General features: G+C 43.5%; 1 protein-coding gene across 1 annotated transcript in view; it reads left to right on the forward strand.

The window, feature by feature from the left end:
- Positions 1-25,298, forward strand: part of CDH22 (cadherin 22) — a 2,717,439-nt gene that overhangs the window by 787,610 nt on the left and 1,904,531 nt on the right. The window lies entirely within an intron of this gene.

A 25,298-nucleotide genomic window follows, 5' to 3' on the forward strand; every position in this document is an offset into this window, starting at 1 on the left:
GAAAGGAGCAGGAATCAGATGGGAGATAAACAGAAAGCTCAATTGCCAAGGAAAGACTGATGAAGAAATACGAAGTTGCAAGGAAAGAGGACAGATACAAATCTGGGGAACAGTACTTTCCCCAGTTGGCTGGGAAGAAGGCATAGTCCTATGCAGAGCTGGGGCCGTAATCAGATGTCACAAACCAGTTATTGATCGTGTGGAGAAGGGATGCAAATCTCTCTGGACGAAGCTTGCCGAGATGCTGACATGGGTTGAAGCTAGAGGAAGACCAGTGCAGTTAGTGCCTCTGGCAAGCGCAGAGCTGTCCTCAGAAACACCAGCACAAGAAAGGTTGGAGAGAATCAACAATGTGGACGAATCTTTGATGTACCAAGAATGAAGAATGGGACAGTATTGATAAAGAACCACAACTGAGCTTGTGGGTCCAGAGCTTTTATAAAGCTACCCAGGGACAGGGGAGGACTGTGTTCATAGTGATTATTTGCGTTCCAGCATTAGTGATTCCGTAAAGTGATTTGAACATTGGAGAGTTTCCAAAGGCTGATGCACATCTAAGAAAGAAGAGATCACATGAGATTCTCAAGAGAATAAAGAGGGAGAATTATTTCTCAACTAAATCAATAGAAGCTTTTGATGCCATTCCATATGAACACTGATTGTTCAGTCAGACATCAGCAATATTTATGACAATATTCATGCCCAGGATCCAGGTGGTTGCGAATGCCACATGGTCACAGATAACCAGATGGGAGCTCCTGCAGACAATCAACACTTCCATTGAGGGATTCAATGCTATCAAAGAAGAGCTGAGAGCCATAAGACTAATGACACTCCAGAATAGATTTGTCTTAGACATGATAACAGCCATGGACGGAGGTGTTTGTCCAAAAATCGGAGAATCATATTGCACATTCATACCTGCTCATGATGAAGAGAATGGGATCTTGACAGAGGCCATAACATTGTTGACAACCTTGCATACAAAGATTGGAAATGAAGCAGGTGACAGCTGGTTTGCATCAATGTTCTCATGGGTACCACATTTGATGGAAACATATCTTCAAGTTCCTTGGAGCATTACTACTGATGAGAATGTTTGGATTCTGTTTGAACAAGATAATAATCACACAGTGCAAGAAGACAGCAAAGAAATCTGTAGGAATGAAGATCATGTTTGATGTTGAATCTGGATTTGAACCCAAGGAGCTGACCTATGAAGAAATCAGAGACTGTACAAAGTCCAGCATTCATGCACCTGAGGGAACGAAGTTCCTGTATCCTAGAGACCACAAGAAGTATGTGCGAAGATGGATCTACTACAGCCCGAGTGGACAGTGCAGCCACATGACCAGGAACATTGATGAACATGGAAAGTTAGCAGGATCTTTGAAAGGTGTGATGAAGATTTAGACTCCTAAGAAGCACTTCTTCAAGAGAGGATGTCTAGATGCAGAGTCGGTGAGAGAGTGGTCGATGGATCAACCAGAGGGGGGGGAGTGTAGAGGAGGAGCTAAATGCCTCTACCAGAGGTCCCGCCCCTAATTGGCCTATATGTTGGGAACCAGAAATAGTGACAACGTCGACACCTGTAATGATACCTATAACACAAGCAGCCTTTGAAGCAAAGTATCCATTAAGGAAACTATTCTTTATGTATCCACAAAGCGTTGGCAGCCTCTTAGAAAAGATCCCTGAAGAGCATATGAAAATCGATGACAGAAGAGACAAGTGATGTCACATGCAGCAACACCTCAGAAGATATGACAAGAGAGAAGGTGAATAGACTATATAGCATCTGATGACGAAGTGAAAATCAAGTAACTTTCATATGTGGAATGAAGGTCGTACGTCTGAATAAGCACAGACGAAAATGACAACCATTTTATAATTGTACAGATGCAGTAACACAAGTAGACAAAGTAATCATAAGGCTGGCTACGAAGTGAATAGATTGCGGCGATGCGCCAAGGTATATATATGCATAGGAATCTGGAAGTGCCACCTCGTATTTGAGCAAAATGGACCCTGTGGATAGAAGGGCTAAAAAGTGTGGAGCAGCAGAATAGGCCTGGCTGGAGATGGAAGAATCAAGAAGGCCTGCCTGGCCCAGTGTCAAGGGGTGAGGTAGCCAAGAAATGAGTTAATTATAATGGAAAGATACAATGAACGAGAAGGTGAGAGTCAAGCTCCTGTTAAGGTGCGACAGAAGGACAATGAGTGCCAGGTTTTATTCATGGAATAGTATTAAAATCTACAAGGAAGCTCAAAATGTGGTTTCCAGTCACATGGTCAGAAGAAAAGAGACTTTGTGCAAGCTAAATCAAGACCAGAAGATAAAGTCATGCTCACACTCCCTTTTATTTCCAGGAGTAGTGATACTTGCAAGGCCAAGTTCCAAGGACTATTCTCATAGCAGACAGCTTGAGTGATGATGGATGATGGGCTAATTGGGTGGGGAGGCATGGTCAAGTCCGACCCACTGACAAATGGAGTACCAACTTACATGCTGCTAACAAGTGGAATATTCCTGAAAAGTACAAACATGGCAAACAATTATAACGTGCCACGTACTAAAGAGCCCTATAGTTTAGAGACCCAATAAGACGTTGGGCCTCATTAAGAGTCCGGCGGTAACCGTGCCAGAAAAACCAGCAGTTTCCTGCCAGACCCGTATTACCATTCCGCTTCCGTGATTCCCGGAATCACCGGGGTATTACGACCCCAGTGACCCGGGAATTCCAGAGGGCGGAATTCTGTAAGTCCCCATTCCCATGGATTCCCATAGGACTCCATGGGGATGGGAACAATGGAAATACTGGTTCCGTCTATGACAGAGCCAGTGTTTCCATGTTCGCCTGGCGGGAGTGACACCTCCTGCCTGCAGGACTCTTAATCAGCCGGTCCGGAAAGAATGGTGGCGGCGGTTTAACGGCCACCGTTCTTTCCAGACCGGCAGGGTCGTAATGAGGCCTGTTGTGTATTTTATGACGATCACAATGACTTGCACTAGGGGTGGGTAGAGTTGTCCACCTGACAGTAGAGACCCAATCACAACACCAACCCTCATAGAAAGTATACTTAGATGTTTCCTGCTACCGAATCACAACCCCCCATAAGTTTTCTTAGTTTGCCACGTAGTGTGACATCAACGATGATGAGATTTTAGTATAAAAGTGTGTTTTTTATAAAACATGTTGAGATCTTATTGCCAGACATCGTTGATGTCCGTTGTACTTCCTGTTTTTGATCATTGTTATTAAAACAGACCGAGGGCCTCATTACGAGTTTGGAGGCAGCCATGCCCTTATTAGGCATGGCTGCCTCCAAACTCGGGTCCGGGTTCCTTGAATGAGGAATTACTGGGCCATTCCAACCTTGGATGACCCGGTAATTCCTCATTCAAAAAACACATTCCCATTCACATTTGAGCCCCCACAGGTCTCAATGGGAATGGGGAGGGAGCTAATAACGGGCCCTTTATTACCAGGCCTGTTATTAGCTCCCTGGTCCCCTTGTGGGACCCGCAAAGGACGTCTGGTCTGACCAGACTTTCAGAGCGGGTCCAGCAAGGGATCCTCATAATAGGCAGAATGGGTTAACGGCACAGGCACCATTACCGGCACCGTTAAACCAATTTCACCCAGCCGGTAATGAGGCCCCCAGTCTTTTGCCAACTTCCTGAGTCAATTTTATTATTGATGTTTGAGTAATTTCTCCATCCTCATCCACCCTGTAGAATGTTACATTGGCCCTCATTACGACCCTGGCGGAAATCGAAAAACGATGGCGGAAATGCAATACCGCCATCGAATACCGCTCGGTGCGACTATGACCCGTCACCGTAAAGTACGATGCCATTAGCGACACCGTAGTGAACGCCAACGCTAACTGCACCAAGTACGCGCACGCGCGCCATGCAAAACCGTAATTACCACCATGGCGCAACGATACGCGAATTCTGACCCCAGCGGACATTTACTTAACGCCATCAAGCAAGGCGGAAAGTACCATTCCGCCATGGTGAGAATTACGGCATCGTGAACCAACCGTAAATGGCCCTACTGAGTGCCTGTACACCACTCCCTGCCCACATTGCACAACTCCTCGTAGGTGCAATGAAGTCACACAATGCAACCAGTGAAATGCACAAGTCACCCATGCATGCCAACGAACAAATGAATGTAGGGGCTCCAAGTGCCTTCTGAGTGGCCATCCATATTTGGCATGTCACCATTGCCGTACTGATGCAGCACAGGCATGTGAAGGTTCAAGTACAGCAAAATGAACTGAAAGATGAGACAAAACAACAACAGGCCCCCATCGCCTGACACCAGTGTAAGGCAACATTCAAAGCAGTATCCCGAGGCAGACTGCACCAGCCCTGTACACATGCCAGTAAACAAACCAACCATCAGCATAAGCATGTACCACACAAGTTGGCAGAGTGACTGAGCAGCCAGGCTCATCTCAAGAGGGGCCAATGGGAGCTGCAGGGCACAGATGGCACGAATACAGAAGCTATTCCAATGGACATGACCTCAGTCTCCCTCCAAGAAACGCACGCAAACACAGGCACCTGTGACCAGCCATATTCTGATAATCACGTCATTCCACCAATCCACCTGGCTGACCGGCATCTGTTACACAAAAGCTAATCCCCCGCCCCTAAGCATGACATCATTAAAACAGTCATAATGGCAGCCCCATCCCTGACCTCAGTGGGCTTCGTAGGCAAACGCGGCCAGTACAGTACCACGCAACTATACTCAGAAGCCAGAACCCAATGCAGATCTACTCACAATACATCGCTCCACAAATAGGAATATGCTACATTACTTGCAAAGAATAACGCTACACGGTTAACATCAGAATAAAATGTTAATGCACATCAAATTCACCAAGCCCATACAGCTATCAGGTCATAAACCCCAAAATATCTACATTACTGTGGGCTGCATCCGCAATAAATGACCAGCTACTCCTTGTGTGACGCCCTGTTCCTTCATGGTACACAGGGGCTACATTCACGTTCAAAAAGGCAACATGGAAGCGCCTAGAACCGCAGGGCCGTCCCATTAGGTAGGCACTAGTCCAGCTGAAAGGTAGATATGTTGCTCCTAGCCACTAGTACTGCGTAAGGGCATGTGGCCCATTGGCGATCGTCCCATAAGATCGTAATGGTGCTCCACTGATTAACTCGAAGCAGCAGGTGTCGGGAGTAAAAGCCATCTGCAGGAGTGGCATACAGATGGCAGCGGCAAAAGGGGAGGAGATACCTGTCACCCAAATGAAATGAAAAAGAATAGTATGGCCATCAGAACTTCATTAGTATTACTCACTTCAATGATAACACTAAATCTACAGCCATATGCATGCTAGCCCACTCAAAAGGATTATTTCCACCCAAATATCACTTGCCAATCATAACCATATAAATCGAGGTGAAAACACTATTACAAACGAGTGTTTGTGTGCATGCGTCTGTTAAAACAGAATCCATGAGATGGGATTAGTAACGTGCATAGACACAAGTGTCGGAAGGCGCGTCGAGACTGGGAGGGTTCAACAAGGGCAGATAGACGATGGTCCCACTATGGCAGCTCTGCATCACATAGCGCAGGGGAAGGGGATAGATTCCAATAAGCCATGTACATGGCAAACTCTCAATTAAATCATCTGTCCATGCATCCATACATCATTCCCTCATCCCGGTATTAAAACGCCTGATTATTTACTCACATAACATTTGAAATCTCCATTGAGTCTGTGCGTAATGCAGCCTGCAAAATCCACTGTGCTCCAGCCCGGAATTCTAGTGCTGTGAAGCAACATGTATGTGGGAACGTCCTGCCTATTCGTCCACTATGCTATTGCGCATCCCATACTATTCATATCAATCATTGCATTCTCGCCATGGCCCCTGTCCCAAGGACATTAAACAATAGAACGTTATATTTGCAGTCAGACCTGTGGGCGTCTCCTCGCCGCTAGCTGAAAACCGAAAGCGCTGTCCTTCGAATTCCTCATTTGCAACATCACGTCGAAAAGGCATCTGTGACAGCTTGAAATCACAAATTCATCCATGTAGTGCGGCAGTGTGTGAAAATGGCAACTGGCTTCACTGACAAATGGGACGCCCCGCCCGTCGGTGAACCTTGGTACAGTGCTCGCCCAAAGGGGATAGCAGCTGGCACAGGTGGAATGAATCACCACAGGTGGAGGCTATACAGCCTGAAAACACATAAATTGCACACCCAACCCCCTCCCACAACCACACCCACTCCAAAATGCTACCGGCAGGACTAGCGATGTTGGGCCTGGGGGACCTGATAGCACTGCAAGTACTCCAACTCCAAGAAGAAGACGAACACCAACTACTACAACAACCGGCCGCACAGAGGAGACGCAGGAGGAGGAGGAGGGCAAGGCAGGGCCAGCAAGGCCCACCAGCACAGCCACTACCACCACGCAGGCAGCCCGCAATCCCACGCCTCCGAGCACATCCGTTCAACCTCACTGCTGAGCAGATCCACACCCTCTACCGTTTGAACCGGGACACCATAATCTCCATTGTGGACATGACACACGCTGACCTTGTCAGCATGATAGATAGCCCAACCGCCATCCCACCCCTACTGAAGGTGGTGTCTGTACTCCACTTCCTGGCCACAGGCACCTACCAGCACACAGTCGGACAGTTGCATGGCATTTCACAGCCACTGTTCTCACGGACACTATTGCAAGTGCTCGATGCCCTCCTGAAGCACGCAGACGACTACATCTCATTACCACGCTCGGAGCTGGAGATTACAAACACAAAAGTGGGATTCCATGCACTTGCCGGCATACCGGGTTGCATTGGTGCCATCGACTGCACCCATGTGGAATTGGTTGTCCCACATGCCATGGAGGTCCAGTACCGCAACCGGAAACAATATCATTCTCTTAATGTACAAATGGTGTGTGACTCCAACAGGATCTTTACACATTGTTGTGCCCGATTTCCTGGATCAACCCATGATTCTATGGTCTTGAGGAACTCTACAATACCACGCTACATGGAGCGACACGCAGGGAACAGATCCTGGCTACTTGGTGAGTCTCAATCCATGCATGATAATGTGGGGTATGTGATGCGGCAATGACCTGGCAGGAAGGGGGGGGGATGCGTACGTAGCAATGTCATCCCATAAACATCCTTTATTGTCCACATACAGGTGATGCCGGGTATCCACTGAAGAGATGGCTCCTTACACCACTCCAGAACCCACAGGACCAGCATGAGGAGGACTACAACCATGCCCACTCACGTACCCGTGTAGTCATAGAACAGGCATTCGGCCTACTGAAGGCTTGTTTCTGCTGCCTCAGCAGGTCTGGCGGGGCACTCCTGTACCGCCATGAGAAGGTTGCAAAGATAGTCATGGCATGTGTCATGCTACACAACATGTGCGTACGTATAAATGTGCCCATGCCCCCTGACGCAGAACTGCTAGCACCTGGAGATGGTCATGATGAGGCTGGGGATGTGGCAGCACCTCAAGGAGTCCGCGAGGCACAGGAGGCCCGTGAAATCCGTCAGAATATCATAGATTCATGCTTCTAGCACTCACGCCTGGTGGCTGATGCATGGACACGGGACTTGTGGCACTGTGTGTGTCGGGAACATGCACAATGTGGACTGTACGCCTATAAAGGCCTCGTACACAAGGAACAATGTCCACACATCTCATTGGATGATTATGTAATGTTTATAGCATATGTGAAATTATGTTACACACCCCATCGACCCGCAACCCAAGAAAGCCCAACACCCCCCCTCCACCCTCCTACCTCCCACCCGAACACCAGTGTCCAAAGATGCTCATTGTCAGTGGGCAGACGCTATTGCAAGCCCCCTCTCCGGGTATCAGGGGCACCCCTGCCTGTGGAGCGCAGGTTCCTCCCAGATCTACGTTGGGGGCTGCCCTGGACGGAACTTGCAACGGATGATGTCTCTGCCTGCTCACGCCCATGCATGTCCCTAAGGGTTTGTGAGAGCTCAGTGAGCACACGGCGCACAGCGGCAAGTTCACCACATACGTCTTTGGATGTCGCATGCAGTTCCCCCCTCAGGCTCTCGGTGCTTCTCTCCATTTGTACCCTTAGTGTCTCTGTACTTCGCTCCATTTGTGCCCTAAGTGTCTCAGTAGATGTTTCTATGGCTGCCTTAGATGCCCCACATTCATCAGCATGCTCCTTGAGGAGTGTGGCCAGTTGCTGCTGTTGCACGATCACCTGGTCGAGGGACTGTTGCCTCTGCTGGGCCATGGCCATTAGCGGTGGTGTCACAGAGGGGCTGATCAACTCATGTTGCCTTGCCACAGGGCTTGTGGGGGATGGCCAGTCGTCGTCTTGTGGGTGCCCCTGCGTGGTATCCTCATGGTGTACGGGATGAAACAAACAGGGGGATTGTGACAGGTCATGGATGGGTCCTACATCGACAGCACCGTTGTCTGTGTCGGAGCATGCTGGCATTAATGCAGTGTCACCTATGGTGCTGCTGCCATCAGAAGCAGTGCCTTCTGTGGCATCCATTGGGGGGACCTGTGGTGCTGCTGGTGTGGGCATGCTGGCTGCTGGGGTGCCTGTTGAAGTCCCCTCCTGTGTGCTGCCACTTGATTTGGGCTGCTGCCGTTTCTTGATCCGTGCAGCTGAGGTGGAGGGTCTTTGGCCGTTGGTCTTGGCCCTCTTTGCAGGTGTGCTGGTAGGGGTATCCTGCAGCTCGTCGTTTGACTCGGACCCTGTGGTGGAGTAAAGGAGGGCGAGCGTTATTTATGGGTCTGTGGAAATTGGAATGGCAATGTGTCACATGCATTGGGGTGGTACCTGAGGGTGATTTGGGTCAGGGCCTTGGAGGTGGTTTCATTTCTGTGTGGATTGAGGATGCAGTTGTTTTGCAGCCTGCAGTTAGGGTGTGCATGCTGCACGTGTAGAGGGTGTTTTTAGGATTTGCAATTATTTATGTTTTTTATGTGGCTTTTAAAGTGCGCTATCAGGCCTATGTATGTGGACGTTCTCCTGGACATGTGTTTCTGTTGCACTATGTGGACACATGGTACTTCACATGATTGGACATTGTGGATTTAGCATTGTTTTATTTGGCCCACCTACCTGATTCTTCGGATGTCTGCACTCCTTTCTCCATCCCTCCGACTCCCTCTATACTCTCCATTCCAATGGTGGAGGCACAGATTTCTTCCCAGGGGGTCAACTTGATGGGTGATTCCGATCCTCCCCCGGTAGCTGTGGCAATGTTACGGTTGGCTGATAGTATGCTCCGTACGCGTATCCGCAAGTCATCCCATCGCTTTCTGCATTGCTGTGGGTTGCGGGGTGCGGTCCCGACCGCACTTACCCGCTGTGCCACCAGGGCCCATATGGCCTTCTTGTTCGCAAGTGCCGTCCTGGTCATTTGCGTTGAGAAGACGACGGCAGCATTCTCCTGGAGGGTCTCTGTGAGCACGGCGAGTTCCTCATGGGAGAAGTGGACCTGCCGCTTGCGGTCGCACGCTTTTTTTGCAACTTTTCCCATTTTGATTGTTTTAACTAGGGTGGCTAACGGGTTGGGATGTGTCTCAGGGTCGGATTTTTAATGGTTGTGTTGGGATTCTGATTTTATGGGTGTACGGCGTGCTGTTTCCCGTTCCGGCCCCATGTTTTTACTTCCGTTTCCGTATATTTACGGTCACCGTATTTTGCGATTAGCGCTCATTACGGTGACCGCTATGATGGGTGGCGGAATTGCACCTAGGGCGCCGTACGACGGCGGTGAGGGGCGTTTTGGGGAGATTTCCGCCATCGCGGACTTTGCACTTCCGCCATGGCGTAATTCTCGTGCCCGATGGGTCAGAATTAGCCGCACTTTGCTCCATCGTGCAATGGCGGAAACGCTATTTACGCTATAGCGGTCGGGTCAGTTACTTTCCGCCAGGGTCGTAATGAGGGCCATTGTCTTAAAGGACCTTCGGGTTCATCATTATCTGAAACAAGTTTGTCCATGGCTTTGATAATTTTGCCATGTTTGAGAGGTTTTTGTTATGTGTGGGCATTCCTCTCAATTTCCTCCCGGGTAAATATTCCACAAAACTATTTCGGGCATAATCAGAATCAGTAACCAAAACTAATTCTTTAAGTTGATTTTTCTACTGCTGTACATATTGCCTTATAAATGGCAGCCAGTTCTGCAACTTGACCGCTTTTGGGGCCTAATATCATGCTTAGCCTTGAAATTCCGTTACTCGTGACCCACACATTTCCTATACCTGCCCCTAATTTTCTTTTTAGAATCATCTCCGACGTGATACACACACAGTTGGGAGATCCCTGCATGTTTCTTCACTGAAAGATTTGTTTGGGGATTACTCAAATTCACTTAAATGTGTTTCTAGGTCTGTGTCTTCAGGCACACAGACAGCTGCACAGTCATGTAAATGTGCTATCCCTTGAACAACTGGACTCTTTTAATTCTGTCCATACCTCACTTCCGCTGGGAATCCCTGCAGTGCCACTGTCCATGATGTGATTCTTGACTGAGCCGATTTCCCTGATTCTTTTGTTCTATTAAAATTGTAAAGGCTGATGCTTTCTTTCAACAATCACCCATTACACTTGAATAATGGAGATGAAATGTTGCAACACCCAGCCAGTGGTCAAAAGTGCCTTTTCACATTTGTTACATTTGGTCTCTACCTGTGACATTATCTTGCAGGCATATGCAATGGATTTATTTGCATCATGTTTTTGGAATAGCACTGCTAATATACTTAATCTGTGAATCAGATGTCTACAAATAATTCTTACATGGTGCTTTTATCAAACAGTTTTATTTTTGCTTACCACTGCCTCACTTTGTTCCTTTTCCCATTTCCAGGGTACTCCCTGTTTCAATAATTTAATTTTTCAGGTTGGTGAAATCTTTTAGTTTCTGAATAGCTTCCACTTTTATGTGGGTTTAACCAATGTTCTGTCACTTTGCAGCCTAGAAAGTGTACCCTTTTTCTACACCACCATGCTTTCTATAAAGATACCTTTACCCCAGCCCTTTGCAACTGGCCAAGCACATGTCTAATTTCATTGAAGTGACTTTTTATATCCTTGATTAATACATCATCCACATAAACTATGGTTCCTCTCTCAGCTGCATCTGGGAGTGCCTTGCTTAGGAATATCCTAAACTCACTTCCACTATTGATATAGCCAACGAGTGTCCGGGACCATGCATATTGCAATCGGTTAAAGGAGAAGGCAAATAATTTGTTTATGTCTTTGGCTAATGTCACTCACGAGTACCCAGCTGTAAGATCCATAGTGGTAAATATGTTTGACCCTTGAACTTGTACAAGGCCTTGATCAATAAGTGGAAGAGGGCACCTTGAAACAGATACCCTCTTGTTCAATTCTCTTAAGTCTGCACACAAGCGCCATTGTCCATTGGGCTTTAGCAAACCTAAGATGGGAGTTTATGAAGTACTGTGAATAGGTCTAATGATGCCTCCAGATTCCAATGTGTTTATTATTTCAGCCACTAGCTCCAGTCATGCCAGGGGTAACCTGTATTGTCGACCAAATACTAGCTTCCTACCATATCCTTCTGGTAGTGTGGCAACATGTAATTCAGTCAGCCCACAGTCATAGGCATCTTTGGCAAAAACCTCTTTCAATTCCATGAAAATCTTCCTCAACTGATCTTGCTCCTCTTCATTTGTGCAAGAATCTGCAGCTTGATATGGAACAAAGAGAGGCTCCAACCACAGATATTTTTCAACACTCTCCTAATGTTGGGGTGTTTTAGTCATACTATTTCAAGGAAACTTGGACACAGAGCTTCAAAACGTAAGCTCAATACCCTTTAAATATCTTATTAAATCATCAAACCAAAACAAAGCTGAGAGGCTAGGAAATCACTTCTGCTCAGTAGTACTTAAATACAATTTATTGTTTTTTTCAAATTCACCAACAATAAAAGTAGATATACACTCCAAAACTGTCTCATTCCTAAACAGAGAAATAAGGCATGAATACAACACTATTAATTGTTTGCACAATTGGTGGGATTAGTATCATATAATAGTGCAGTAAAGCAAAGGAAATAGTAAACAAATCCATACTGAACAAAAAACAGATGCAGTTTTGCTTTTTGATATGTTTCAAAAAATGGTTACGTTATTCTTTGACACAATTGCGATAATTGTACTGACCAATTACTCGGTCCCCATGTTTGAACAGAGGCTAGTCAATAAGTCTAACCTAGAGATGGATAACCCACAAATGTAAAGAAATAAATTCAAACAGAGTGGTACCCAATTGGTATGATACAAACAATTGCTAGTGATTCATACACTGTCAACCAGGGAAATAAGAAAAGGAACACTGATTGCATCATCCCTCAATGCAGCCAGGTGCTAGAATTACCCCACTGCATTCAAGAAGATGCAAACGGTCAAATCAAAGTATACAAATCAATTGAAGAATCAGAGGACCAAAACCATCGGTCTACGCCAGGGGGAGGGGCCCCCTATCAGTTTGTACAGGTCAACGGTGCACAGATTGTGCTTGGCCTTGGAGCGTTTCGGCTGAAGAATGGAACGCCTTCGTCTGGGCCTCAGGTTTGGAGATCTCTGTATGATAGCAAGAGAGAGACAAGAAATAAAGCAGGAAAGAAGGTTGAGAACTGGAATAGGGTCTCATTTTCTATTAAAAAGGCACAAAAGTGCTGGCTTGATTGAATTAACATTAAAAAAGGGGGGATATTGATCTATTAGTATTAACCAAATCAGTAGAAATTTGTATACAATATTGGAGCTGCTGAAGGACCAACCTGTTCCTCTACCATTTTAGAAATTTTGGGGAAATCCTCAAAAAAAGGAACCTCTCTACTTTCTGCTAAATGTGTTGCAATGTCTCTTTGGAGAGCCGCCACCCTCAGATTTTTTGGAATATTGGCCTCCACTTCAATTTGCTGTTTTACCTTGCTGCTTTTCTCTTTCGAATTCCCCCACTTCAAATAGGACACAATTATCTTAATAACAGCATATCACTTAATCAGTCTCAAAAGTGTATACAGACTGAATTCTAAAAAAATCCCTTTGGTTTAGAATCCAATGATTTAGGTAATTCACCTTGTGAAGTCACATAGCTTTCTCGGATATTCCCAATCACTGGGTTGCATAAATTAGCAGTGTAGTACGATTCCTGCACTGCCATACCTAATGCTGTATTTTCTTTCAATAAAATGTCCCGCCACCCTTTGTTACCCACCAGTATTCAAACGGGGCCATCCCCAATCTCTAGCCCTGCTGTTTCATGAATACATTGATGCACACCAATGCATCAGGCCCTTCTGTTGTCCCTTTCTGTATTTTAATGCTATTGCAAACTGGGGGGTGAAAGCAGGAACAGTGACATTCTTCTTCACCTAAAGCTCAATTGCATATGGTATCATTTGGGCACAATAATAATCTTGTCTTTCGTTTTCAAATTCAGGTGCCGCTCCACACAGTCTAGACCACATCTTCTGATTTAAGAAGTCTAACACATACACATTAAGTGCATGATGTCATTTCCCAAATATAATTTATTTTGTCTTGTGTGATGACATTTTTTATGAAGAGATCTGATTGTAAATCATTGTAAATGAAATATCATTTTAGTCTGTAATGTATTAAAGGTTGAATGTTTTTAACCAATAAAAAATATAATTTATTTTGGGTTTCGTTTACAATCCAAATATTGTAATGAATGCTTTTAGAGCCAATTGTAATCTTTAGCATGCATCTTCCCACAATTCTCTGCCCCAATTCAGTATCATCCAGCCCAAAAATGTGTTGATTTTTTTATTTTAAAATGTGGTATTTCCTCTCTGTCAAGTATTTGTCCAAACACCTTTTCATTAATAAAACGGCTTTCCTGCTCTAGCACAAAAGCGGCTTCAATCATTTCAGGATACCCATTTAAATGTATTGGGATGCATGGCTGTCCTTTTCCCATGTACATCTCTGCAATTGTTGAAATGTATGTTTCCTGATCTGACTCTGCAGCAATATTAGGTTTGCAATGTTCCTCATTTAGATAAAACCACAAAGTGTTTTCATCTACCTGGGTTTGCCAGTTCTTCACTGCACTTTCTGAATTAGCAACAGTGTGGCATTCTTGAACGCTGTTGCTCTGAGTCATTATTTTCTTAGGTTTCAGTGTTGTTTTGGCTAAGGACCACAACACCCCATCCATGGCATCAATCAGGGGTGACAACCTCTTCAGGCAATATATGCCTATAAGGAATGGCATCTTGTTAATGGGTGTGACCAACACTTCCTGTCTCATCCTGTGCTTCCCTATATTTAGGTCAACCTCAGTGACGTCTTTCACTGGTATTTCTTCCCCATTGAAATTATGTACAGTGCCTTCACTCTGACTCAACTTTAAACAGTTCTGTCGGGATCTCCTCTCATTTATGCTTTGCATTAGTTCTCTTGACATTATCGTTGCTTGGGCACCTGTGCCAAGCACTGTAAATGCATTACATGTCTCTTCAAAAGTTATAGTTGCATAATACCTGCTGTCCTCACATTCTTTTAGTATGCATAGAAAATGTGAATTGTTCTGAATTCAGGGCTTACTGTCCTTAGTCCTGTCTGACTTTTTGCTGGGCAAAGTGGCATGTGAAATTACATTTTACCCCTTTTTGCACATTTCTTTTTGAATGTATTTGTCTATCCTCCTAGACTCAGAACCCATCTGAAGTATAGCCACTGACTGCCGCTCTGACTTAGGACCACTAGTGTTCAATACCCATTCCTTGATTGTTCTTTCCCATTGCTTGGGTCCTTTCCACTTACCTCCATTCTGGAACCTATTTACTGTGTATTTTCACAAGTGTCAGGTGGCATAATGTCAGTTTTTGGAATGTGACACTTTCCTGCTTTTTGCACTGTACCTGTCATTCCGGTGTCTTGGAATGTCCCTGGCTCAAAATACTCTTCAGGTGACTGACCTGCACTTGTCTTTTGGGAAATTTTCATTTATGTGGAGGTATGAAGAGTGTTCTAGTTACCAAGTAAGGAAACACTATCAGTTGATTCTGACTTTCCATTTATCATTGCTGAGACATTCAGCGTACCATCAGCCCTGCAGTGATTATTTTTGTCACAAACCATCATTTGTTTGATGGCGTGTGTTTCATTTTGATGTTCAATATTATTTTAAATTGCCATCTATCACACTGCTCTATAGGTTTTTCCTGTTAATTTCTTATTTCAAGCTCCTCATTTTCTCATATCTCAATGGTCTGGTTCAAATCTGAGTTAAACCAGACTCTGTTTTTGTGTGTGGTACTGTTCCCTGTCTCACTTTCATTTGTTTATTTTCTTGGTTTTAAATTGGTAAACAACTCAGTGTTTTCATTCTAAGGGAATTCCTGGACATATGTGTTGTCATCACTGCAAGCATGACTAACTAATTACTTGTATTGTATTCAATGTGGGCAAGATCACTCCTCTGACATTCTGCACTTTCATTTGGTGGCTGTTGTTTTTGTACTGCACACAGTTTCCCTATTTTCTCAGAAACCTTTTTAACCACAGCCTCCAAACATTAGAATGGATCCTATCCATGTCCCTGAACTCATCCCTTTGTGGTCTAGGTCAGTAATGGCTGAATTCACCCTGATTAGGCTTCTTCTGGTACCTTCCAGGAGATTGATTTCTGTTTGTATTTCTCCTAAATTCCTGTGACACAGGAGGTGGGGAACGTTGGGTGACCATCCTTTGCCCATGGCTAACATGTGGTGGGTACTGACTATATTGGTGAGGTGCATAATTCACATTTTGTCTTTCATGTGGTGGAAATTATTCCCTGCACAGATTTCCATTTTCAATGAACCTATCCACTTACCTTTGTCTTTCCTGATGGCCATGCACCTTTGTTTTAGGGTCAAATATAGTCTGGGCCCCTAATTTCTGGTATGGACCATTGTATGTCGTATGATTTTGGGTGTTATTTTGCTCAGGCATATTATAGCAAAATCCCACCTTTGGAGCATAACCAACATGTAGCGGACTAATGTATGAGCTTTTTTCACCCGGATCTATGGATTGGAACGTAGGAGTCTGGGGCAGTGTTCGCTGTGGAGCCACAAACCTTTAATTGTGGGTTTTGTCATTCTTTCCCTGAATTTTGACTGTTTTTAGTGGCATCTTTACAGACATCACCTCTAGAATTGCCAGTGTGGATTATTTAGTTTTTTATTTAGTTTCTTTACTCTTAACTGTTTCTTCTTTCTCATTGGATATTACCTCATAGATCTTGGTTGCCTGTTCAATGATCCATTCTAACGGATTTTCCCTGTCAAACAAACAGGTCAGCTGAGATACAAAAGCTCATTGACGCCCATAGAAATATGCAGTTTTTAACTATACTGAGTGAGGGTTGAAGGTCACATCAAAGCATGCAAATGCCCTTTTTAGGTTTTGAAACAATTGGCAAGGTGATTCATTTGGCTGAGTCGTCATGCTATAAGCAGCCTTCTTGGCTTGGTGAATAGAATGACAGGATGAGAATTGACATCTAATCTCTTTCTCAAACTCCCCCTGAGACATGTTTTGTTGCTCATCTAGGCCTCCAATAACACAGGCAGATGAAGAGTCGAATGTGAGATGAAGATATAGGCCATATTGTGCCCTAGCAATCTGAAGGATCTGAAAAATGTTGGTCACAACCTTGAGATGATCTTCAATACAGCTATCTGATCCCTTTTTGAATGGTTTCATCAAAGCCTTGATAGACTTCATTATCTTTAACACACTGAATGGTGAATTATGGGATGTCATTTTCCTCTCCCATGTTCTCTTGCAAGTGAGCATGTGGATAAGCAGTTGTGGGTGGTTCATCCTCAAACACTGGACCATAGCCAGGCCTTGTCACGTGACAGATGCTGGCAGGTTTCACAGACTTGGGCTGTGATTAAATTCAGCTTCAATGAAGATGGTGAACTGCCGCTTTTCTTGAGATTCAAAACTGGAGATTTTCTGTTTCATTTCTCTGCACTGTGCATGGAGCTGCTGTGCTTCATGGCAAAAGGCTGAGTTCTCATTCCTTATTCCTCACTTTAGTGATTATTCCTTGCAATGCATTAATCTGTTTCTGGTAATAAGCAACTGCTTTGTTTTTTTCTTCATTCTCATCTAACAGTATACACATTTCATTTCCATTGCACGTAACTCCTTAGTCTTTTCACTGTCTTCATTTCTACGTGCATGCATTTCTGATATTGCCACATCTCTATGAATTCGTACACTATCCAACACAGCTTTCAAATTAATTAATTCTCCCTCACTCTCAGCAAATTGTTTATCCCTCTCAGCCAACTGTGTATTGAGATTGCACCATTTGGCACGAAGTTGCGTGGCCAGCTCTCTATGTTTTAAATCTGCTTTCATCTGTTGCACTCATTCACATTCTGCATGTAAACTACACTGTAAGTCAGCAATGATATTGGAATCTTTTTCAGACAGCTTAATAAACATATGTAACAAAAACCACAACTTGACACACAACCTAATGACACAGACAATCTCCTGTTTTTGTTTGTTTGCTTGAAATATTCTAAGAAGGCACATTTGTAAAATGTTTCCTTCTGGAAAAATCTCTTTGGGACTTTCTTTCTCCACTTCAGTGCTAATCCTTTCTTTCCAAGTTACCACATTTTCAGAAGACCATGTAGCAATGGCAAACAGTGTTGTCTCTAAGTAACAAGATACATCAGAACATTGCTCTTCTATTTCTGACATCTCAGACCATTTAACCAATAGCACAATACATAGAAACTCAGTGTGCACACTGCACAATCACTGCCATTTCCCTCAAAATGTACTTTAGGTCAGAGAATGAGCTCACAAAATGACGATGCTAAGCCAAGCCGAGTATTTGCTTTACAGCTTCCCGGCAATGTACCATACATTTGTTAGGGTGTTTTGTGGTATTTAGGTCAGCATGTTGTGGTATTTCGTGGTATCTTGGTGAGCTCAAAATATATAGGACTACCTGTTATTATTCTTATATTGGGATCATAAGCAGTAAGCCAACAACCGGACCTGGTGCACACTAGAGCACAAACCATTATCATGCCTCTTATGATACAGGTTGTTCCACAGGGACCCTTCTTACCTTGCATTTTACCACACGTGGTAACATTAAAATACTTTACCAACTTTACACATATGCTACCACAAGTAACAAGGACACATAACAAATAGACCAAGGTTGACTTACTTTGTTTGGATATAATTATATGTAATTATATGTAATTAGATTTCCTGAAAAATATAAACAAATATAAACAACATGAACAATGTATTGAATTTTCACATGGCATTCCCTGTGATTCAAAAATGAAAATGATATAGCCACAAACACATTTCATTTGTAAAGTTTCCCCACGGTAAATAGCTTTTTTCTCTGAATAAATTTCAAATACCTTTTATTGTCATAGATGGCCAGAACACTGCTACACTGACCTTGAAGCTTATCACTAGTCTTGGCATCTTACAAACTTTATGTTATATCTGAAGCTTTCTGAGTGGACGGTGAATAAAAACACATGGGAAATAGCTGTCTACATGAATGTAACACAATTTTCCAGGCTGCAACTGCCTGCTGAATGCATTCTTAAAACGGACAGACAAACACCATCATTTTTTTACTGGGATCTCAACTAAAGTACACTGGATTTAGTGTGCCCTCACACTCCCATTTCGGCAGGACAGCTCATCACACACTCCTTTGAGACAGCCAGCCTGCTTGCCCTCAGTCAAAGCAGCGCAATCCGACCGTCCGAGAAAGAGAGAGCCCCCTTCCTCTGAAAGACAGCCTTTTAAAATCCTCTTTGTGACCTTCCTCTAACTATGATGTCATGTGCCAAACAAAAGCCACGTCCTTTTGTCAAGTCAACCAAAAGATTCTAGAAAGCACGTGATCAGACTGCTCCTTTGCACAGAGATTCAGGTGGAAGCAAAAGAGTTACATTTCTGTGCTGGTTTCTGTTCTGAACGTTTTTAATTGTAAGCTTGCTTTAAGCAAAACAAATTGCACATTCCTCAGCTCACATCTTGTCACATCTTCACGACGAAAATGATTTAACTCTCCATGTTTGTTTTCTGAGCACATTGTACTACCTATGAGGGACAATTTCAGAAAATGAGCCAGCTTGTACCATAGACTGCACCAGATATTTTGCACCCAAAAGACACAGACTGAGCTGCCTTGAATATTAGTCAGGGGATAGGATAGTATTTTAGGGGTATTAGTAGAGTAAGTAAAGTATTAGTCGTATGCTTCATTGCAACACAGTCCATACCTCCATGGTGTGGTGCTAACTGGTCATGTCAACTTTTGTGTAATGCGGAAATCACTCCCCCTTTTACCTTGTATAAATCTATGTACTGACAATACTGACTCACACCAGATTTAACCCAGAGTCTCACACCCGAGTCTCACATTCCTTGTTGTCAAATGTGAACAGTTTTCATTTTGATAACATTCTGACCTGGCAAAAATTCAGAGCCTCCTCTTTCCCTACATTCCCCAGCCTTAAATGGACCATTGGGGATGCAAGCTGGGCAACTGCATGTTTGAATGTGTGAGGGGGAACTTCTGAGCCTCCCTGCATGGGGCCCTGACAAAGTAGCACTGCGGCTCCTACCCGCATGTGCAGGAACCATGAAGCACTCTGTGCTTCATGGGTCCTGTTCTTGTGGATGGGAACCGGAGGGCCCTTGGGATGGGACATGGCATCTCGGCAGGAGCAGCATCTGTATTGGGACTGAAGGTAGGTGTAGAATTGTGTATGGAGAAGAGAGGAGTGGATAATATAAAGTGTGCATACCCCTTGGTTTAAGGTATCATTGATCGAATGGTGGGATGGCCTTGACTGGCAGCAAAACCCAACAATGACTGTTCTCCACTAGTCAGTTGGTGAGTAAAGTACAACATTTAGATTTCTTGGGTTACTTGCACCTAGCTCTCAGTTTAAAATAGTAAATCCTACAATTGATAGTTCAATTGCATTTAGTTTATTGGTTCAACATAGAGTGTTTCATTATTGAAGAAGGATTTCTGTCCTGAGGCTATGCAAAAGAATGTATCATTAATGCCAAAACCAAGGTCAATATCAAACAACACCTGGACTATTTAACCCCCAAATGAAAAGGAATCAATGATGACAATGATAAAGTAAGAATGATCACTCAATAATAAAAAATAAACGAGCAATTCAGAACATATTCCAGAGGAATTGACATCTACTGAGATTGGGGTCAGACCTTGGGTACTGCATCTCAGAGAAACCAATGAGTACTTACACCAAATCCCCAACACTGAGAACTAAACTAAGCCCTAGCTTTATGGAGACTACCAAACCAAATATTCAGTCTAATACACTAACTGGAACTACTATCAAAGGATTTTTATAAATGTGGAAATTGTAAAATGTGCAGATATGCTTTAAACACATGTCCACTTTTAATTCTAGCAATGGGAAGAGCATCAACATACAGAAATGCATTAACTGTAGAACGTCATTTTTGGTTTACATTAATATATGCTTGTCTAACAAAATGTATGTGGGGAACACAATCCAGGAGATTCGGATAAGGATTAGGGAACAATTGGGGAACCTAACCTAACCAGAATATAATTCAGCACTAGCAGAACACTGGTAAAAAGAGCATACTAGAGACAAGAAAAAAAAAAAGAATTCAAGTTCCTCTGTGTGAAACAAATCAAACTGGAATTGAGACTGGGAAACTGAGTAAGGACCCTATGCCAACAAGAAGCAAAACTAATCTGCAATCTAAGATCGATATCGGAATCCCTCAATAACGATAATTAAATGCACTATTTGTTGTGAGGATCATAACAATGCAACTCCGCTAAGAGATTAACAACCACTTCCCAAATCTCGACAAACTCCATACATACCGGGACATGACCATAAGATGGACATCTGCTATGGACTTAAATGCACACCCCTTAGGGACGACATTTAATTCCATGAAAGATACAAGGGATTTATGGACTAGACAACCTAGTTCAAACTAATGGACTTTAAACACCAAGTGCTGACTTTATCACTATGTCAACATCTCATCTGCACCAGGCTTAGGTAAGTACACTGTAACCACACCGTACTACAGACAATATTAAACTGGACATAGAACCCGATGAACACCCCTGATTAATCAGATACATTACTCTTTGTAAAAACCAATTGGCACCAACTACATGGCCCGGCACTGTATGTTGAAAAAACATGTATGACTAGTTACGCATTAGACAGATCTGACCATCTAACTGCATGCCATCAAGAATGGCACAAGTTGAGTTAAACTGTGATCACTGAGCAACTGTGTTAAACCAAATGATTAAATACATATGGCAAAAAACAATATGAACCTGTAGCACAAATGATATTAATGAGACCCATGCTTTCATCTCACAACCTGCCAACAGTGGTCTTACTATATACTCAATTTTATCAAATGAATAACCTTACTATTTATTTCACCAACTAGAGCTAGCCCCTCACTAGAATGAGCAGATGCTTATAAACATCTTCATATAATAAGGGATCAAGATTCACTTTCGCTTGAATGAGCAGATGTTTACAAACATCTTTGTATAATATGAGATCAAGATTCACCTTGGACATAATGAGCTTAATTGGATTAAACCATTGAATATAACATTAACTAACAGAGCAAATCACGGTATCCAACCATACCACTTACTAGAATTTACAATATATGGAACATGGATCTTTCCATTTATTATGAAGAATCACTGTTATTTGAAGCCCATAAAAATCTAAACTTGATACAAAATAGACCCGTCCTGAATTAGTCTCCCGGGATAGTCACCCACGAATGCCACAATTTAAAATTACCTTCTGGCGTGGATGACATCACCACGCCACAATGGATGACGTCATCGCGCTTATTGTCCAATAAAGGCCATTTTCAGGATGGCAGCTAACCAGCAATCAGAGGAACGCCACCATCCTGGATAAGACTTCTAGCATCTAATATAATCTAAGCATAATTATGAATGACAACTTGCACGGGATTCTAAACCCTCTTAATTATTTACGAGCACTACCTCAAACCAGCTGTAATTTAACCCGCCTAAATATTTCTTGTCACCTTATTGATGTGATTTAATTTGGAATACCACTACCTTCACTATTTGGTTCTAAACCTCAATAGACAAATGGCAATGGCACCATAAGGATAGACTTGTCCATTTGTAATTAGTCATTAACCTAATCATATCACGGTCATAATACTAATATAGTGCCCACTTCATTACAGACCCATCCTTAAGAAGGACATTAAAAAGTAACTACATGAGGGAGACCTCAGGATGAACAATACTAACATTTGAAGGTAAGCTGCAACCAACAAACCTTGCATTTGAATGCAAATGGGCCTCGTTACAAGGTTGGTGGTAACCCGTAACACTGAATCCGACGCCTGACTTCCCAGTGCCATCAGGACATTATGAGTCCCGATCGTGCTGGAAGTCAGGTGCCAGATTTTGTAAGTCCCCATTCCCATAGAGTCCCAGAGGACTCTAGCTCTCTATCTCAGCACTCCCATAGAGTCCCAAAGAACTCTATGGGAGTGGAAAGACGGAGTGCTTCCATGTCGACTGTGCCTACTGGGGCCACTACATCCACCAGGGTCAGACCTGTCGGGTGCAGCGGCCCCGTCAGGCAGACTGGTGTTGAGGTTCGGAAACAAGGGCGCTGTGAGCTTACCGGCACCCTTGTTTCCAGACCGCCACACTTGTAATGAGGCCCAATGTCTATTAACGTCAGTGATGCTAGATAGCCAAACTTAAAACATGAATAATATGTAGATAGAATTGTAGCTAACTCCTTTCAACTAGTTTTAAGATGACAAATCGGAACTAATTGTTCTCCATGAAAGGCACTGTTCACCTAAGCCAACTTAAACCTTTAGCAAAATCTTGAGCACTAGCCCAAACCACTTTATTAAGATAGTGAGTAGAACACTCTGCCACTTAAGAGATTAGATTGACATATGGTTTTTGCAATCCTTTTAGAAACCGTGGTGAATCCACAATATTGGGACCGTGAGACAACCCTACTAAGAAGCACCATAAGGAGTAAAAGAGATAACAACCCTTTGCAATAGAAACTGATAATGATAAGAATGATATTCCATCAGTCTTCAAACTGAATACTATAGGTAATACCGCAACAGCACTCCTCAGTATTCTACAACACCCACCCCGAATTAACATTACAGGAAGCGATGGAACACAACCTTTCTCCCCTTGACAAAACAGAAAGTGGCATCACATAGCATTGTTCCTGCGTTCACTACGAAAAAGAGGGTTACGATATCACTGTAATGCGATATACAGATCATACAAGAATCGATCACCATAGGTATCATTAATATCAGTGTGTATAGGTCCATATTACCAAATACTGCAGACGTCCAAGGACAAGTGATAATAATGTGTTATAATATAGCATTTGCGCTTAAGCGATTTAAATTGAACAAATATACATACAGTATAACCCAGGGTGTGTTGGTACTCATTTATCGACTTGAGGAGGATGAAAGGTTGAGTTGGCCTTGCCAGGATTCGAACCTGCAACCTTCTGATCACACACACACATTGCAAGAGCGAGCGCTCAACCCTCTGAACTATCTTACTGGCAATAACTATCTTACTGGCTATAGTAAAATGAGCAATTACATGTCTGAATGTTCTCAAAGTCAGAAAGCAAATTACTCTTTCTAGTTGATACCATTACACTGTTACCTGAGACAGAGGCATTGCTGGGGGCGGCTACGGGGGCTATGGCCCCTGGTCTTTTGGTTGTAGCCCCGGATAGAATCTCAGGAGCTACAACCAAAAGGCTAGTCTAGCCCCTCGTCCCAATAGTTCCGACATTAGCGTAGCCCCGGGTCTTTTCCAGACCTAGCAACACTCCTGACCTGAGATGTAACAGCAGGCAAGTTAATCTGCAGGTCTGGTGCAGAGTTGGCAACATGTCAAGCCTGTGTTGATCTACTATTCAGGCTTCAGAGGTTGGACAAATCAATACCATTGGGAGGGTTCATAACTGTAGTAAAGAATTTAGAGTAGTGCAGGGAAGGCAGTGCACACACCTGGCATCCCATACTCTGGGCACTTGTTATCTGTACATGAAAACAAACATCCTGAACAGCATGCCAGGGAGATAGGAAAGATAGACACATTACAGCAAAGCATTAATTGTGGCACAATGAAATAAAGAGCCACTTCATGTGCCATTGTCAAACATTTCTACACTGTACACAAGCTTTTAGGCACAAGGATTTTGTCAAGTGAGGGGTCCGCCGATTTGGAATGTCTTGTGATGATCGCAAACAGAGATAATGGTAGAAAAAATACATGCTATAACTGCAACTTGTGAAAAGCAAAATACATACTTTTTGTAAGTTTGTGTCTGCATTGTGAATTTGAGGTGTTTAAGAACAGACTAACCGATTGACTCACCCGCTGACGTGTGCCTGAAATAAATCTTTAATGAGTCTAGCAATTATTGTGTAGAATTCCAGAAAGACAACTGATTTGTTATGCCTATTCTTTCTTATTTAGGGTCACTGCACAAAGTGATACACTTGTGGAACTCTCAGATTATTTTGAGAGACCTAGACAAGAACACCAGCCACTCCAGAAACAAAGAGCCACATGGCGCTGGCCAAAGCCCAGGAGCTTCCGTTAAAGCAATTTAAAATAAATATATATATATATATATATATATATATATATATATATATATATATATATATATATTTATATATATATATATTTTCTTTTACATTTCTTTCGTGGTAGCAAGGGAGACCACAGGGGTAGCAAGGGAGACCACAGGGGTAGCAAGGGAGTCCTCAGGGGTCGCAGCTGTGACCCCTGGAAACCCCCAAATGGTATCCCTGGGCATAAGTGGGGCAACATGGGGTTTGAAGAGAGATAGTGCTTCTTGCTTGAAGACAGAGATGGATGAGGGCTAGCAGGAAAACGTTGAATATGCAGACAGGCAACAAGGAGGGAATATGACCCACGAAAGGTCTGCAAAAAGTGAGTGATTAGACAGCAGTAGCTAAGAAGAGAGATAGAGGCTGGTCGGAACCAGCTGTGGGTGTGGCTATACCTACAGTGGACAGCCATGCTGTGAGGGA

The sequence above is a fragment of the Ambystoma mexicanum genome, chromosome 3p (genome assembly GCF_040938575.1).
Source record: "Ambystoma mexicanum isolate Mex_15411 chromosome 3p, UKY_AmexF1_1, whole genome shotgun sequence".
Lineage (NCBI taxonomy): Eukaryota > Metazoa > Chordata > Amphibia > Caudata > Ambystomatidae > Ambystoma > Ambystoma mexicanum.